The 16719-nt window shown below is 43.1% G+C and overlaps 1 protein-coding gene across 12 annotated transcripts in view; it reads left to right on the top strand.

Annotated features, from left to right (window-relative positions):
• The first annotated feature begins 2265 nt into the window (after window positions 1–2265).
• Window positions 2266–16719, top strand: part of ADD1 (adducin 1) — a 55704-nt gene continuing 41250 nt past the window's right edge. For all 12 annotated transcript variants that reach the window (XM_085223569.1, XM_085223566.1, XM_085223563.1 and 9 more), the window contains exon 1: window positions 2266–2404. The gene's annotated coding sequence lies outside the window, so the exon portion shown is untranslated. The remainder of the gene's footprint in view (window positions 2405–16719) is intronic.

Genomic DNA, 16719 nt, shown 5'->3' with positions numbered 1-16719 from the left:
TGTGGAAGGGGCACACCCTGTATAACAGAGAAGATACATGTTTTAATGCCAGATTTGTGACTTCAACCATGTATCATGCTTCTTACAGGTAGCCAAGTGGTTGAACATTCAGGACTGGTAATGCCAAGGTAAAGACTTGCATAAAAATAATTGTGCAGTATTTTCTGAGGCCTGGTAATGTCAAACTAAAGCAGCTGGTGTAAACGAATATATCCAGATAGATTTTTTTTTTTTTTAATTTTATTTTAGATGCCTTGATATTCTGTAGTGTAGTACTGCTGATGACTGAGTCTGCACAACTTACTGCAGAAGAATCAGCAGCTGGTACATTTATACCAAATGAGCAGTGCCAAATTCTGATGCTTCTTGTCTGAATACTGTACTACCTGAAAATATCTGGTAGCTTTTTTTAGTTTTCCTGGGTGTTTTTTTTTTTTTTTTAATGGACCAGTGAGCATTATCCAGTATATGTGCAGATGTATATATAGCAAACAAAACTACAGGTAGCAAGCTTGTCTTGGTCATTCTGTAATATCTCTTATAGGTAGGGCAAAGACCATGAAGGGGTCAGATACCATGGCTAGAAAAATACTGTATGGTTCGTATTATTGTACCCTTGGTTGTAGCTGTAATCCTGTAAAACGAACTGGTAAGAGCTATTGAAGACAGACAAGCCTAAAATATCATAGCAGTGCTTTTTCAGATTCTCAGTGCCACAGTTCAGTAGTACTGTGTACTGTTTTAGTATGCTGAGCATGTGTGCGCCCTCTGTTACGCTTTTACTCACGAGACCCCACCTTTGCTTCTGTGCCATTGCTGACTTTCATGCAGCTCAGGAACCTGCTCAGACCAAAAACTGAATTGGCACGATTAATAGTGTCATACGTCAGCTTCGGCAGCCTCTGGCTACAGAGTGAGCTGTTTGAGCCTGCTGATTCAGCAGAAAGCTGATGTTGCCCCCTCATGCCCCAATTATTCCATCAGAATAGTTTGGTGAAATGATATATTCTTTGGCCTCAGTACTGTGCAAGGAGGTTGTAAGGGGAGAGCAGGAATGGTGACCTTGGGCAGGTCACAGGGTAGTACAGCAGAAAAAGACAGGATTAAAGAACTGCAGCTTTTTGATGTTTTCAAATGTTTCACCATCAGATCGAACAGTGGCAATTGATAAAATTCAGCCTCTGATCAGCCCAAACTGCTGGCACTGCTCCCTGTAGTTACAAACACTTTAAGCCAGCACTGCTAGCGAAACAAATGATGTTGCCCTTCCCTGGTCACCACTTCTGACTTTACCATCACCTTCTCTGTTGGCGCTAATGTTCTCATAGCCAGGACTAGAAAAACACATTATTTTAAGAGAAAGCAGTATTTTTTTACCAAATACATTTTTGTATGGGTGAGTTGTCCTATGTACTTCACTAGACAAGAAAAAGAGCTTTATGCGTTAAGAGGTGAAGAAGGTGCTGAGCTGAAGGGGAATTCTGACATAGTCACCCACATGCCATGGGGCAGGCAATGCAGAGGCACTGAACCCCACAGAGCACCTGCAGCCTTCTTCATTAGACTTTGAACCAGATGGAGAGGATGATCTTGTATGGAAACACACCGCTGGGTCTAACAGGGTTCAGTACCAGATAGAAGTGACTTTATTTAATGTGTAGGATTTACAGCAACAGTTCTGCCCAAAAACAAACATTCAAAATGTAGACACTGTTTGCTAATTGTTAGTAATTACAACACCAACTGGGATTAGGCGTGCCTACAGCCAGCAGTGTCTTGCTATCGGATTTGCAACAGTTATCCTGTCTACTTTGCAACCAAATCAGTTTCCAGCGGTTGAGATCAAATTCAAGTTCTCGTGTAGCTCTACAGCCTGCGTTTCAATTCTAAGCAGCGAAGATTAATCGCCAGAAAGCGCAAGCAAGGCTGGGAGTATCTTTCTATCGACCGCTCCTCGGCAGTTACTCGATTGCTGCCTCTCTCGCCGCGCTGCAGATAAGCTCCTATACCGTGCGCTGCTCCCTTCTGCAGCGAGCGATTTCCACACGAACCCTCCCTCCGCTCTTCCGAGGCGCGCACAGCCGCGCTCGCTCCACAGAAAACCCGCGGGCGCAGGTCTCCGCCACCGCGTCCCCTCACGCACCTCCCGCCCCACGGCCGCCTCCAGCCAATGGCGGAGCCGCTTGCTCGCCGCGCTCGCGCCCTCCAATGGGCGGCGCGATTGTTGGCCTGCGGCCCGGGGAAGCCGCACCCTGTCAGGCGGGGGCCGAAAGGGGGGTGGGCGGAGCTCGGCGCTGGGGCCAGCGGCGGAGGCGACGGGCTCGGAGGAGAGGTTGCCCGTTGCGGCCCCGTCTTTCTCCTTCCGTCGCGCCGGTGCCCCCTGCTTTTTCTCATCCGCCCTCGGGTGAGCGCTGCTGGGGAGGGCGGGAGGGGGCGAGGAGGAGGAAGGCGAGAGGCGCGCGCGCTGCGGAGGGGCGCAGCCGTTAACGGTCCGCGGCGGGCGGGGGCGCGGCCGGCGGCGGCGGAGGCGCGCGGGGCTGCGAGAGGCAGGAGAAGGAAAAGCGGGCGGCGTCGGTAGCGGCTCTCGTGGCCTCAGGAGGAGGGGAGGGGGTTGTGGAGCCGTCTCAAAAACAGACGGCGGGAGCGGGGGGTGGGAACGCGGCTGCTGCAGTCCGCTGCGGGGCGGCGGCGGGAGGTGCGATCCGGGTGGGATGCGGCGGCTGCGGGCAGCTCTGTCAGCCGGGCGCCGAGCTGCTGCTGCTTCCAGCTCCGATGCCCTCAGCGCCGCCCCCGCCGTCCTTCTGCCTCACCTGGCCGTTCTGCGGCGGGCGCTTGTTTTGTTTCCTGTGCTGGAAAACGGTGCCTGTCCGTGCGTCTGCTTTTTGATGTCGCTCGTCTTTCCGCACGTAAATACTCTGCAGTCTTTGGGGCGCTCTAAGGGTTGGTTGTTAATCTGCGTTGGCTTTAGGTGAAACCAGCCATTGGGGAAGGGGGAGAGATCCGGTCAAGCTGGAAAAATCCCCACGGTTGTGTTGAGACGAGCACTGGGTGGTATCTTCACGAGGTGCTGCCGATGTTGTTTTCCTCTCTGCTCTCTGGAAAGTTGCTGCTGATCATGAGTGTTATGTACCAAAAGCGTTTCAGGGGAACGTTTTTTGTATGGTGACATGTATCTATATGGAGCTCCATGGAACACTCCTACCTTCTGCTGGTGGGTTCTCGAATCCTCATCCTGCAACAACTGCCAGATATTTCTATATGCCTTGCAGAAAGCTACAGGTATGTCTGAGCATGGATCAGAGAATCCTTAGAGCTGGAAGGGACCTCTGAGGGCCATTTTGTCCAACTCTCCTGCAGTGAGCAGGGGCACCACAGCTAGATTCCCCAGGCTTGATCCAGCCTGGCCTTGAAAGTGTCCAGGGATGAGGCATCAACCACATCACTAGAAAACCTGTGCCTCTGTCTCGGCATCCTCGCTCTAAAAGACTTTTTCCTTTTATTCAACCTAAATCTCCCCTCTTTGAACTTAGAGACCATTTACATTTCTGGGCTTTGTAACATGACCAAGTGTGTTGATGGAACTCAGTAGTTCTTAGCTGTCCCAAGTATTATTCTTGCTGGTAGAATAAAGATTCAATTTTAAAAATAAAGAAATATAAACTTAGGCTTCTATTTCTTTTGTCAAATTGATTGATGTAAGAGCTGTGTATCTCGATTTTAGAATTGTATTCTGTCCCCATTTGTTATACAACAACGGACTGGCTCCTCATTCTACAGCAGGTGGCTTTACATTCAGCAAGCCAATTTGATGTGATCATATAGAAATAGGCTTAAGTGAACATAATGTCTTATGGAGTTTGCTTCAGAATTTAAATTTGGTGGTTTGCTCAGAGTTTGCAGGAACTGAAAGTTTTTACATCTGTGCATCAGAATGCTTTCATGTTTAGGTATTCTGTAATTTTGCTGGCTTCCTATCTTCTATATGAGGCTCCATGTGGGATATACTTCTTTAGCCGAAAACAGTAGTGCTGCCTGAGTGTTTGCTTCTTAATGTTGGTGAATAAAACATGGTTTGGGAAATCTGAATATCACGCTTCATCTGAAACAAGCACTTTTGCCAGCATGTTGTGCCAGCGAGTTCATTAGGGTATGGTTCGCTAATGCAGTAGTGAAGAAGGTCATTTAGTGAATCAGTATTTTTCTGTGACAGTTTTTTCAGTGTCTCCAGCAGAAAATGACTCATCTCTGTTCTCATTCTTTGAGATTCACCGCTAGTGTTGGATGATATTTTGTAGGTACAGAATCAAGTCATTTGGTGACGATATGTGGCCAAACCCATTGGAGTACTGAGAGGCTTACATGGCATGAAGCTGCTTCTGACCCATTTGAGTCTGGTTTTGAAGGCTGGCTTCCCAGCATGGAGTGCTTTTAACAAATCTCCTTTACCAGCATTCTGTGAAATACCATGGAAGAAAAAAATTCGATTTCCATTTGGCTAATTTTGTTAAGGAATAGAGTAAAATATTATAATGGGAGGCTTCAAATGAGGAGAACCACATTCAACATGTTGGATGCTAGTAAGCGTCCAACTTCTGTGTGACAAGTACCTTCTAAATCTGGAGAAGTTAGGCAGTAAGCCTTTACCTCCTACTTTCTGGAGTTGTAGAAGTAGTTTTTATAATTATTTAAGAACTAGCAACAGTGAAGATTAAGTCATTTGTAAATCCTAGTGTCTGTACAATGACTGACTCCTGCTTAGAGGGGAAGAATAAAAAGAAAACATCTCTGTGCCTTTATGAGGGAGTGTATGAAACAAATGTTGCCTCAGTGTTCTCATATTTCCTGTGTCCTCACTGCATGGCAAACTAAAAATAATGCTAAATTTCTGATGTTAATGCCTTTTAGACACTTTTAGAGTTTTTGGTGCTTCATATTTTAAAGCTGATTAAGGAGATATGCTGCTGGTTCTGCTGAGCAGGGCATTTGACATTTGCTGAAGATACTGTCTGAAAGTCTTCCGTTACCTCATAGAAGTATGTTAACAGATTCAAGAGCGCTAACTTCTTTTTAATAGTTGTCCTTCAATTACATGACTTTTGGAGTTTTCAACCATCACATCTATGCCTAGTCTTGCCTTTTATTTAACGTTTCTCTGCAAGAGCATTCTTTTTGTGATAGGGCTGAGAATGGCAGCTATACAAACCTGTTGGCTAAGGAAGTTTGGGAGTTTGAATCATGTAAAGCAGTGCACTTGTTGAGGAAAGCTTCTGTTCATTAGAGATGGTGATCCTTAAAAAGTGTAACTTGTACAGATATTTCCATTTATGATAATTTTGGACCTAAGATTACTCTTTTATTTAGAGAGGTAATGGAATGGAATGTTCAACATGACTTTGATGACATCCGTTATTATATCAATCAATTTGTGCTATTTATTGAAATTCATCCTTGTAACTTTTGGTCAGACGGAGGAAAGCAAGCAATGTTTGCATCAGTCAGAGCATGTTGTTTACTGCAGTCTTGTCAGCCCAGCAATCTCAGTGCGGTTAGTAGTTACAGAAGTTGTAGGGGCTGAGGGAAGAGCAAAGACTGTGGGAAGCATCATTTCTAGAATTATTGTTTCCTCAAACCAGGTATGAGCTGAGGTAATGTCATTTGTCACAAGGGCTCTGGATTAGTGTTCTGACCAACCACCCAGGTCTTTAGTACAGTTCAGGTATTACTGCAACTTGGGGAATTCTAAAATTTATCTGCTCATCATTTCAGGGCAAACTGAATTTTGGAGCAGAGCTGGATTTGAGCAACTGCTGCCAGTTGGGCTGGCTCAGACGTCTGTATGCTTGCAGGCTTTGGTGGGTTGGCTCTTTGACCGTTAAGAAACTGAAGGTGTTGTCCTTGTAGGTGTGGCTAAAGAGGACAAGAACTGCTTGAACACCTGCCCAGCTTCCTCCTTGCAGCCTTGCTTCCTAGGTTGTGTTTTGAGAAATGATTCTTCCTGCTCTGGGTGCGCTTACATTCAGTGGCGGATCCACCTCTCAACCTGCGACCAGTTGCGCTTGCAAGTGAGACTTCAAAGAGTCTTTCACTGGCGGCTGAGTAGCTTCCCTGCAGATTAATTAAAAATGAAAATATGTGAAGAAGAGCACATTTCAGGTCACTTTTAAAACTGGAGTATCAAGAACAGCTCTTCAAAACTGAGATTTGGAGTTTCTGTGCTCTTCAGATGGGTCAAATATTGCTTTCAATTTGTAATTGACAAATGCATTGTGTTTTCTTTCTTTTTCTAATTACTATCTTTTACACCATGTGCTGTGTATTGTTTTCTGATCTTGATTAAAAAAAAAAAAAGGGGGGGGGGGGAATAAAACATTTCAGAGTTTTGAGATTTTCTTCCATATAGCGACATGAGTCACTGAGAAGATGCCACGGAAAACATAAGTACTAAAGGAGTAGTTAATCAGTAGCTCTTTATGGCATCTTCGATACTTTCTTATCAGAAGAGTGGTTGAATCATGGTACTTATCCATTCACACGCAACAGATAAGGGGAAAAATCAAATTCGTAAAATCTTTTTGATTGGAGATCGTAAGCATTTTAAAACAACTTTGGGGTAAGAAACTATAATTTGACTTGCAGTGAAAACTTGGTTTATTTTAGATTTGCTTTCTTTTTCTATCTATGTGTCAGATTTCTGTGGTGCTATCTGTGCTTTTTATCTTGGTTGTGGTTCAGATCTTACAAGGTCTGGTACACAATTTCAGCTTTGTTCTAGTTAATGAAGTTTTGCCAGATGGAACAAGCAAGTGTTTGGGCAATCCTGAGCACATGAAGGTTGTTTGTTTTTCTATTCTTTTCTGGTTGGCTGGTTTGGATTTTCTGGTTTGTGTATTTTTAAGGTTACTTAGAACTGTGCATATAATTATTGTCCCAGCATTCTTACTGTGAAGGTGAAAGGTGCAGAGTACTCAGTGACTTTAGTTCTCTGCTAATGGATGATACAGTTTATTTAATTGTCACTACAAAGTACTGCTGAAAGTAGAATATGCTTGCATGCAAAACATCCATTCCATGTAAAATTAAGGGCTATGGGGCATTGCTGATGCCATGCATTAACAGAGATATGCAGCATACTTAGTTGTGCTTTTTCTTCTTCCAGAAAATCTTGTCTAGCGCAGCTTTGCTTATTAATTTTGAATGAGCACAGCTTCAAGTATTTCTAGAGCACAGGGCCTTAGTTCCTCACGCTGTCACTTCAGCTTCTGAACACATAGCTGCGTTCAGCCAACTTTAAGTAGTGAAGCAGTTACTTCAGGAGTACTGGGTGCCTGATGTCACGTACTGATGACCTGAGTCACACCCTTGTGCCCCACAGATCACAGAATCACAGGGGCTGGAAGGGTCCTAAGGAGAACAAGTCCAACTCCCCTGCTAAAGCAGGAACCCTGCAATGGGTCGCACAGGTAAATGTGCAGCTGGGTCTGGAGTGTTTCCATAGAAGTAGATTCCGCAAGCTCTATGGGCAGCCTGTTCCAGTGCTCTGCCACCCTTAATGAAAAGAAGTTGTTCTGCGTGTTAGTGCAGAACTTCCTGTGTTCAAGTCTTAGGCTGTTACTCCTTGTCCTATTGCTCTGCACCACCAAGAAGAGCCTGGCTTCATCTGTTTGCCTCCCACCTCCCTTTAGATATTTATAAACGTTTATCAGATTCCCCCTCACTCATGTTTTCCCCAGGCTGAACAGACCCAGGTTACTCAGTCTTTCCTCATACAGAAGATCATAGAATCATAGAATGGTCTGAGTTGAAAAGGACTTCAAAGTTCATCTAGTTTCAACCCCCCTGCTGTGGGCAGGGTTGCCAGCCATTAGTCCAGGCTGCCCAGAGCCTCATCTTGTCTTGATACTCCAGGCCCTTTACCATCTTTGTGGCTCTCTGCTGGACTCCTTCTAGGAGATCTCTACCTTTTTTGCTCTGGGGAGCCCAGCACTGGACACAGCATTCCAGATGTGTCCTCGCCAGGGCAGAGGGGGGAGATCTCCCCCATTGATCTGCTGCCCACACTTTAATACACCGCAGGATACCGATGACCTTCATCACAGGGGCACACTGCTGGCTTATAGCCAGCTTATTGCCCGCAAGGGCACTCAGGCCCATCCTTCTCTGCAGAGCTCCTCTCATGCAGGTCATCCCCTGTACTGATGCATACAGTTATTCCTTTCCAGGTGCAAGACTTTACACTTGCTCTAGTTAAATCTCATCAGGTTTCCCCCTTCCCAACTCTTATGCCTGTTCAGTCTCACTGAATGGCAGCACAGCATTCAGGTGCATCAGCCAAACCTCCCAGCTTTGTATCCTCAGAAAACTTGCTGAAGGTGGCCTCCATCCTTTCGTCCAGGTTGTTGATGAAGATATTGAAGGAGACTGGACCCAGCACCAACACCAACACTGCTAGTTACAGGCTTCCAAGCAGACTTTGCAGCACTGATGAGCACCCTCTGAGCTCAGTCAGTTCTCAATCTACCTCACTGTCCACTGATCTGTCCCTCGTTTTCTCAGTTTCATAACAAGGAGTTGTGGAAGGTGGTGTCAAACACCTTGTTGAAATTAAGGTACGCAACATCCACTTCCCGCATCTACCCAGCCTGTGATGGCATCATAGAAGGCTGTCAGGTTGGTCAAATGTGATTTCTCCTTGGTGAATCCATGTTAACTACTCCTTTTTCTCTTCCAAGTGCTTAGAGATAGCATCCAGAACAAGTTGTTCTATCACCTTTCCAGGGACGAAGGTGAGCTTCATATAGTTTCCAGGGTCCTCCTTCTTGCCCTTTCTGAAGACAGGAGAGACATTGGCTATCCTCCAATCTTCAGGCACCTCTCCCACTTGCCAGGACCTTTCAAAGATGATAGAGAGTGGTTCAGCAATCACCTCCGTCAGTTTTCTTGGCACAAATGGGTGCATCCTATTGGGGCCCATGGATTTGTGTGTGTTAATTTTGGCTACGTGCTCTCTGACCTGATCCACCTCAAGCAAGGGAAAGTCTTCCTTTACCTGGACACTCTCTTATCTCCAGAGTCTGGGATTCTTGAGGGCTAGTCTTAGCATTAAAGACTGAAGCAAACAAGGCATTCAGAAGCTCTGCCTTCTCAGCATCCCATTACCAAGGCACCCACCATATTTAGTAGGGGACCCACGTTTTCACTACTCTTCCTTTTACTGTTGACATACTTCAGAAAAACCATTCTTGTTATATTTTACATCCTTTGCAAGGTTGCATACCTACAAGCCTTATATTCTTATACATTCTTATATTTTTCCCAGGTGGACAGGCCCTTTTTCCACATTTAATGGACCGCCTTCTTTCATTTTATCCACAAGTTCCTTGCTCATCCACACAGGCCTCTTGCCACCTTGCCTCTGTTTTCTACTCTTAAGGATGCACCAATCTTGAACTTGGAAGAAGTGGTGCTTAACACAACCTGCTGTGCTGGGCCCCCTTACCTTCTAACAATCTTGCCCATAGGAGACCTCTAAGTAGGTCTTTGAAGAAGTCAAAGTTAGCTCTCCTGAAATCATTCTTCCACACAGGTTCTTGAACTGCACCATCTCATTATTGCTGCATCCCAAGCTTTCCTCAGTCATCACATCCCTGACCAGTCCTTCCTTGTTAGTAAAAACAAGGTCAAGTAGCACACCCCTCATCATTGGCAGCTCCACCACCTGCATCAGAAAGTTATCAATGTATTGCAGGAGCTGCATACACCTTGTGTACCTGGTTATTAGCCAGCAAATAGCAGGATGATTGAAGTCCTCTGTGAGAACCAGTGCTGGGGATTGTGAGGCTCCTTCCAGCTGTTTGTAGAAGGCCTCATCCACTCCTTCCTTCTCATCAGGTGGCCTGTAGTACACATCCACAACAGCGTCACCTATGTTAGCCCACCCCTTGATTCTTACCCACAAGCTCTTCACTTGTTCATCATTCCCGCCCCAAGTGGAGCTCAGTGCATTCTAGTTGCTCCCTCACAAAGAGCAACTCCACTTCTTGCCTTGCCAGCCTGCCTTTCCTAAAGAGGACATAGCCATCCATGACAGCTTCCAGCCATGTGAGCCGTCCCACCATGCTTCTGTGATCACGGTGAGATCGTGGCTCTGTCACTGCACATGGATCTCTAGTTCTTCCTGTTTGTTTCCTTCGCTGCCTGCACTTGAGAGGAGAGGGTGCAGGTGTCTCTAGAGGGATGCAAAAAGGTTTAAGCTGGGTCTGTGCTCAGGTGGATGGAGGAGCAAGGACAGACGTGTAGGTCCTTTGGAAGAACATGAGGACTTGGGATAAGGAAGGATAAATAGGGAAATGTGGGAGAATTCAACTGATAGGGAATCATGTTTCTTCATTTGTCATCATTCTCTAGGTTACAGAAGATTTTAATCATTTTTGGGTAAAATTCTAAACAAACAAAGGAATTGCTTCAGTTTTTAATTGTGACTTTGAGTTTCCAAATGATTTGAACAGATTCAGTATAAGGCATGAAATTCTATTTTGATTCCAGAGTATTTTTTTAATATAATTTTTCTGCCCACTACTATATATAGCAAGGTGGTTGTTTTTCCACCCCTTCTTGAGCTTAAAGTAGAACTTATGAGATGGTGAGTTTTCAAAGGTATTTTGTGATACCTGTGATTATAACTGAAGCGTTCAGTTTTGTGAAGAATAATGGTCTTAGATGTTTGTTTAGATCTCAACTATACCTGCGAAATAAATCTTTTTTGTTTCCTTGTATGTGAGTATAGGTGGAAGTTAGTTTATTTTGGCAGCAGTAAATTCTGTAGAGTTTTCCCAAGGGAAGTGAATGTCCTTTCGGAGATCAAGTGCAAAATGTTCTGGTGCTTTTTTGATGTTGGACTTGATAACCTTAGAGGTCTTTTCCAACCTTAAAGCTTCTATTAAACTGTATATTACTATTCTGTAGATCTAGTAGTGTACATGGTGTGAGAGGAAAGACAGATTAGTATAGGTATGTATTTAATCTGGTGGTAAGTTATATCTTTTGAATGTCAAGAAGAGGTGGTGGAGTTGCCTTGCTGGCAGAGGACCCTCCTGGACTCTTTGCTGTTGCTGCCTGTATCCGGATGGCTGCTGCTGTGCTTTTCCCACGCTGCTTTCCATCTCCTTGTGAACCTGTGCTAATCCTTCCAATGCTGAGTTATGTGGGTCATCTTACACAGAGCTGCTTCCCTCTCTCCTGGAAGGAAAGGATTTGTGATTATAGCACTGAGTAACCATTTTGGCAACTGAGGCTTCCACTTCTACATCTGCCATAGGCTTTACTGTTGATCTAGGACACACTCTGATGCTGCTCCATCTCTAATGGGGATGGGCAGTGCGACCCCAGTAAGGTAACTGTACCTCTACTTACTCATTGCTTTTGGGACAGTACTCCTTCCAGTAGCTTCCAGTTTCCCCTCGCTGCAACAACGTGGACAGGAGCCAGGAGCAGAGAACTGTTAGCAGCACAAATTAGAGGAAGATAAAGGGTATTTTGGCAGCTGCTCGATGAAAGCCAGAAGTGGTGAACAGAAGGTTGGGAAGCGTGGTTAAAATCTGAATGTCAGCCAGAAAAGCTGGACTCTAGGCTGTCTTGCAAATTATGAGGGCAGCCTTATTAATGTAACATTCTGGCTGGTGGAAAAGTTGCCTGGGGCAGAGTCTTTATGGGTCAATACATGCTACTGAAGTGGGGAGGCAGCCCTCTGGGCCATAAGCATCAAAAAGAAACCTTTGTAGCTGCATTCTTACGTGGTTTGGATTCCTTTCTAACGTGAGTGGGCCAGTGAACTGAAATAGCTGGTCTCCCAAAAAGACTGAGACTGGTCTCTTTCTCATCCTTTCTTTTGGTCATTAATGTACTTCTTTATTGATGTTGGAATAGTGTCTAACTATTTATATAAGCATTGATTACTCACCCGAAAATATGAAGAATGCTAAAGATGGCATAAAGAAAAGAGATGAGAGTAATTAGTTCCTTATAAACACAAATCCAGGATATCCTAATGTCACCTTTTTAAAGAGCTTATTTCTGCATTCCCAGGTTTACAGGGCATTAAGTTTACTGTGGTCACATATGTTGTTGAAATATATAGGTGACTTACAGAACTAACATTTGGAAATTCATGACAGCACCATGCCTTAGAGGGCCATGGTATTGCTCACTTTCAGTAGTGTAGTTACTGGAGGCACTTAATTAAGAATGAGGCAGATTTTAATGCATCCTGTCCTTTGCAGACCTTTAATTAGTGCTAGAAGCCCTCTTTGTTACACAGAGCATCATTCAGAATATTGTGACTTCTTATACATCAGTTACTGGTTTGAAGATGTGTCCTAATAATCAGATATTAACAGTAGAAGGAATAAGCAAGGTTGTTCAATGTGAATTTATTTGTGACTTCTTGTTCTACAATTTCTTGTTTAACTTGGTTTTTAATCTGATATGTTAAGCGTTAATGAATGAGGTAAATTTAGAGTTATTTCATTTGGCAAAGACTAAATCTATTCAAGCAAAGATCTGATGAACTGAGTGTGTAATCTGGTAATCCCTTCCCTCCACCCTCCCCTGTTGCTATAGAAATCCTAAATTTGAACCTTATTGCTGCACTTTTTATTTAAACTGAGCTTAGTGATAGCTGCAGTGCAATGTGTTCTCAAACCAAATATTGATAATGGTGTTTTTTTTTTTAATTTAGAATTAATATCAGAAGTAAAAGAGAAATTAAGTATCCTTAACTTGTTTTCTTTTGCTGTGGCTCTGGGGAGACCTCATGGCATTAATGTTTTCCTTCATGTTTCCAGCAGGCATCTTTGGGGGGTGAGTAAACAAAGACCCAACTAAACCATCCAACAAACAGCCACAAAATAATAAAGAACAAAAAATAAGCCCCAGAAACTCAAACCCATCTCTGAGCATCTCAGAAAGTCGTTAATAATTGCAGTTATAGGAGGGAACACTCATAGTGCAAAGGCCAGAACTTGATTTAGCATCCAAATGTTCTTGCAGTTCCAGTTCTGTAGCAATGCTCAGGGCTGTTAGATGAGGCACTTTCAGCTCTTTTGGCATCGCTGGACTTCTGATACAGCAAAACGTGCAGATAATTCTGGCAAAATAATTGTTCTCTTACCAAATTCGACTTCTTATTATACAGAAGTATGACTTCTTTTCCTAGTGGAAATGCAAGAGCTAGTGAGGTTAATAGCAAATTGAATAAGAACATGAGGAATATGCAGAAAATTGAGTAGGACTGATCTATCTTGTCAGGAAGCATGGAAACAGTGAAAGAAGGCTAAAAATGATATAAATATGGATGAAAAACTGCATGAAAGGTTTCCCTGTCTCTAAAGATGGGGCATCAACCACCTCTCTGGACAACCTCTTCCAGTGCTTCTCTACCCTTATCATTGAAAACGAACAAACAAACCAAAAAAACGCACAACTTGATATGCCATCTAAATCTCCCGTCTCTTATTTGAAACCAGTTCCCCTTGTCCTGTCACAACAAACCCCGCTGAGGAGTCTGTTCCCTTCTTTCTTACAGCCCCCCTTTTCATACTGACAGGCTGCTCTCAGATCTCCCTGCAGTGCAGTGTGGTTCCATTGGAAAGCTAGAGTGACGTTTATGTGAAAAATCCTGGTGTCAGGATTTGTTAAGTATGCATTGAGCTGGAAACCAGAAGGTAACGTATTGAATGTATGTTGGTAGTGGAGTTTGTCAAGGATCAGCTCCAAGTCCTTGTCATTAATCATTGATGCATTCCTACCAATGCCATCAGATGCCACCAATACAGAAGGTTTTGCATGGAGGGAATTGAGACCTTGGGACATGAGTAGTAGAGAGTATTACCTAAATTCTTCTCAACCATCATCGAGGGGAGAAAAATGAGAATTTAGAGTGACTGAGAGAATCGAGAATTATCTTCATAAGGGTGCCTGAAAGCTTGTCTTTTTTGAACCCATAAAACAAAGCTTGAAGAGGTTATTCTCCAGAAAAATGAGTGAAATAACGCAGGTGGGTAAAATGAGCTTCTTAAGCTGAAGGTATGAGAACAAATGGGTACAAACTGTCCAAGAATAAACCAAGTCTGGAAATTAGAAAAGATGGTTCCTAAGCAACAGAGGCAGAAGAGCCTGCGGCATCCTTCCCTTAGGAGTAGAGGCATACAACTGTCTTTAAGATGGAGCCAGTTAGCTTATGTAAGGGGAGGAGGGGGTGTAACATGTAGTTTTCCACAGTGCCTGGGGGTCTGGATATTCCTCTGGTTGGTCTTATCAGTCACTGCTACAGTTCCTTGACCAGAGACTGTAGGTGCATTGGAGAGCTGTTTGTTGGGCTGATAGAAGGCTTGCATTCTGGTGTATGTAAATGCTTATATCAGGGGATAAAAAAATGCGTAGGCAAGTAGGAAGCTTTAAATACTGGTTTATGTAACACAGTACGTTGTATCTCATGTAGTGGATATATGTTAGGAAATTCATATTTTCACTATAAAACCCCAAGTCAACAAAGTATAAACAGACTTCACCACCCTGAGGTGGTGAGACCTTGTTTGCGTATTGAGATGTTGTGCTGCTGTTCCTGTGGATTGCCAGTGTGTGAACTAAAACTGTCCATGTCAAAGCTAACGAGAGACACTCGTGTATCTCTGCACAATGTGAGATTGGGGGTTTTGCAGAAGACTTGCAAAGAGGAGGGTTGTGCTGCCTTCTCCCTGCTTAATGGAAAGATACTGATCTGCAGACTGGGGAATTAATGGTGCCTGAGGTCAAAATAGCTTTATAAGTTGTGCAGTTATTATGACACACTAAATCACACTTTAATTCCTGCTGAGGTATTTCAGACCCAGGGGAGAACTTGTAAATGCTCATAGATACCATTGTTTTGCTTGTATCAATAGTGTACATTATTGGATGTGAACAGAAGCAGAGGTAGAAATATAGCATCTGCTTTATATTCTTCTATTCTAACTATTTTCTGTAAATGTTTTTGTATAAAGCTTCACTTTTGGAAGGAAATTCAGGCATGGAAAGTAGTTTGGTCAGAGCAGGACAGAAACGTGATGGTATTTGAAAGGTTCCTTCCTGACCGTGTTTAATGTGTGTTATTGACTTCCCTTTAGCTGTCAGTTGAATTTCCTGTTAATTCTAGGTAGAAGTAATTTCCAGAGCAGCGTCCAGCAAGTGACCTGTGTGCTTTTGGTGAGATGTTTCCATTATTCATAAACTCAGTGTATTTTCATGTTTTATGAACAAATGTATTAAACTGTGTACTAGATCTTAGTCCTTCAAATTGCTTCAAATAATTCCTTAGCCATAACGTCAGGGGCTTAAATGGCACTTTGCACACACTTAAATGTTGAAGTTAGCCAAGTTACATTCCAGAAATGGAACTCAATGGGAAAAGTGCTTGACAGCCTATATTTCAAAAGTAAATACTATTTTAAAGGTAACCTTGTGTGTGGCATAGTTTGCTATTATATGAGCATTGTTAAAATTATATTTAATCTCTTTTTTTAATGAAGACATTCATCCTTGTCATTTACTGTTAAATATATGTGAACTAGAGACAGCATCAGATAATAAAAGGAAAAAAGTCCTATGTAAGGCTACAACTGTTTGGCAGTCGTATCCAGCGATTGGATGACTCAGCAGATACACTGCAGCTCTTTTAGCAAGGAGAATGTATTGCTGCTTTGACATAGTCATGTGTGAGCACTAAGAAGGCTCATGAATGTCTTGACATTTTGTTCTTAAAGCGTGTTTTAGCTCATCTAGATTAGAGATTCTTATGTACATGGGACAAATTTGTAATATATAGGGTAGGAATTATAACTTTCATAAATCAGAATAATTTAAGTGAGATGTGGTGTGAATTAGTGAACATCTTCATAAAGCTGTCTGATTTTTGTGGTGTTCTTTAAGGTGCCTGAAGTTAAGGGAAGAAAACACTGAAACATTTCCCATTCCTTAGTTAGCTGATAGACCTCTGTAATTCTGTGCTGAGATCAGGAACAAATAGGAAAGAAAATAGTGGACAAGTCATGAGAGGTAGGTTTAGTTCAGGGAAGAGAAATGAGAAAAATAAATTGAAATAGAATTAAAAAATAAACTGATACCATAAGGGCAGGAACAGCCTTAAAAGTCTGGATTAGATTACATAGAGGATTATCACTAGGATATTTACACAGAATGTATCTCAAACACACCGTTATGTCACACGCTGTGTTGGCCAACGTTATGTTCAAGAGTTTAACTTAGTGTAAAGATTACACCCTCTGGATCAGTCATATGAGGAATGTTATAACGTGTGTAATTTTTTTCACAGTCTGAAGTAGAACACCAGATCTCTGCAGATGTGTGTGTTAGTGATGGTGTTCTTCAAACTGTGCAGCACTGGCCATATCTATGGGAGTGTTTGAAAAGTTAAGCCCCTACTTTGGCTATTTGGCAATTTCAGTCCACTCAGGCAAACACCAAAACTTAGTCTATAATACCCCAAATAGTGTTTACTATGGCAGCTACAGAAAGCATCTCTTCCTCATGAAGTCATGAAGTTGGAAGTAATGGTGGGCAGCTGGCTAAGTAAGTGATAGACTTAATACTTGAGCACTGGAATTGACAGGCTTTTGTTTCGTTATTAACAAAACCCTAATAAATCTGAAGAAGTGACTTGTTGGGCTG

The sequence above is a fragment of the Meleagris gallopavo genome, chromosome 4, assembly GCF_905368555.1.
Source record: "Meleagris gallopavo chromosome 4, MGAL_WU_HG_1.1, whole genome shotgun sequence".
Lineage (NCBI taxonomy): Eukaryota > Metazoa > Chordata > Aves > Galliformes > Phasianidae > Meleagris > Meleagris gallopavo.
The sequence above is the reverse complement of the archived record's forward strand: the minus strand, read 5'-3'. Positions and strand labels throughout refer to the sequence as shown.